Source organism: Lactuca saligna, chromosome 1 (genome assembly GCF_052625555.1).
Source record: "Lactuca saligna cultivar CGN05327 chromosome 1, ASM5262555v1, whole genome shotgun sequence".
NCBI lineage: Eukaryota > Viridiplantae > Streptophyta > Magnoliopsida > Asterales > Asteraceae > Lactuca > Lactuca saligna.
In genome coordinates, this window is record NC_136417.1 from 83,925,910 (window position 1) to 83,928,157 (window position 2,248).

The window sequence follows — 2,248 nt, forward strand, 5'->3', positions numbered from 1 at the left end:
GTCAAAACCAATTCTTGTCCTTTTTCCCTCTAAATGCGCTAGACATTTGGAAAATTTTAGAATGGTCAAATATTATAGGACTTGCAATCGATCCTATACGCAAAGCGTATGGGACACGATGCATAATGTCTTACATAAAGATACGATACTTTATCAATCTTCTGCCATAATATTTAATGTGTTACGTTCTCACAATTCGAACTATGAAGAGGGATGCCATAATCATAATTGAAATTTTTGAGAACGCACTATGTATCCTTGACTAAATTTATTAACATTCCACAACCTAAGCCTTTAGATTTGAAATGAAACATAATATTCTCTCCCTTAATTATAGAAATACAACCTTTCAACCCTTGCGACTTTGCAAAGTGTAACTTTTGTTTTCTATAATTAATATTGCAAACTTGAAATACTTGCCATAATAATCATACAAGAACAACTTTTATGCTCCCACTATCATGATGATTATTATCATATAAGCATAACTTATGCTCCCACTAGCTTTGACATGTATTCAGAAAACAACTTAACTTCCAGAAAAACAATACCTATTGAATTTCTTAAGTTCATATTTCTAATACCTAATGTTTTGATAATCCTTTATCTAAGCTTATACACCTTTGCCTTAGATAGCTCATATGTGTGTCTAAACAATTTAGACCAATTGCCAAATCTCACAATTCGAATCATGGAAAGGGATACCGTAACCATAATCGAATTTAAGAATGCAATTTTCACAATCACTATGTTCTTAAAATCTCTCTTAGTGAAAGCATTTCCTCATAGTCATTTTCATGAAGGAGGGAATCTTATGAGACTTAGATTTTAATGGTGTATGTGTTCCTATCCATATGAATTTGTCAAAACCAATGTTTGTGACAAATCCAAACTCATATGGACCGAACTCTTAATCTTGATTTCTTGCCTTATGGTAACACGAGTGCCCACTATGTCTTCCAAGTAGTTAAGCAGCTCACCCTTCCCTATCAATGTACTTTTCATTGATCAAGGTCCTTGCCTTTTATGCTTTAAAACGAGAACTCATAGAACTCACATGTATAATTAACTCAATTGGAATGGCACAGAAACAAAATAACATCAACACGATAGGTTATAAACCTCAAGTCGTGTGCTAGTGATGATCAATAAGGTTTATTATTAATTTTTTCTTGAAACCTTTCAAGGCCATTAAGACTCCCACTGACTCCTTGACATATAAGAATCTCTTGTCAATAAACATTTCTCGACAAACAAATATTCAAGAGTTAGTGTAGCTTTTATCAAGACAAAACACTTTACAAAATTTGTCCTAGTTGGTCTTCGTCTTCTCCAAGACATCACAACTTTCCACATTTGGTGAATGTTATAAAGCTTCTTAAGACTTGTCACTTAATGTCACAATCTTAACTCTAAGACTTGTTTTTGGAACGAAGTATGATTGACTTTGTGATTTAACCATTTCTTCAATTCTTGATTCCTCTTCTCATACATACAATTGTACTAAGACTCGTTTAGAGGATCAATTGAGATATGGTTCTCAATCATTAAGACCTATCATAAAACATAATAAAAGGTACTCTCCCTTCTTCTTAGCATAGAGAAACTTTTATTTTTCAACCTACTTGATTCTTCTTATCCGTTCTGCTATTGAATGAAACTCTTTCAATCAACTCAGAATTACAATTAATCTCATAAGTATAATCATGTTTACTTAACCTTAGTAAATCATGACAAATATCTTTGTTACTCTTGTGGTGGACTTGATCAACACACAACCTTGTGTACTTGATCTCCTAGTCCTTCACTTGACACTTTGTCACTGAATTAGTCTAATTTCCAAATATAAAATTTCTCATTCATCATGCAACCAAGTTGTATGATTCCAAGTTTCTGTCCATCTGAAACTTGGGTGATGAGAAACTCTCCCTATTTGGTAAATTCTCGACATTTCCGCATAATTAAGAATCAAATCCATTATTGCTAATCATATAAACATTCAAAACATCAATTTTTCATATACGCCATCGCAAGGATAAATAAATAATATAAAATCAATTTGTCCTTACAATGCAATTTATTGAAAAACTATGCTAATACACATTTCTTAGCACTCTTATTCTAACTCTAAGTAGTAGCTCAAGAATCTAATCTTCAACTAATGCGATCGAAATCCATTTATTCATGATTAGATTCCGCTCACTTCTTCCCTTAAGCTCCCTCTTTTTTCTTCGATTCTATAAAACAT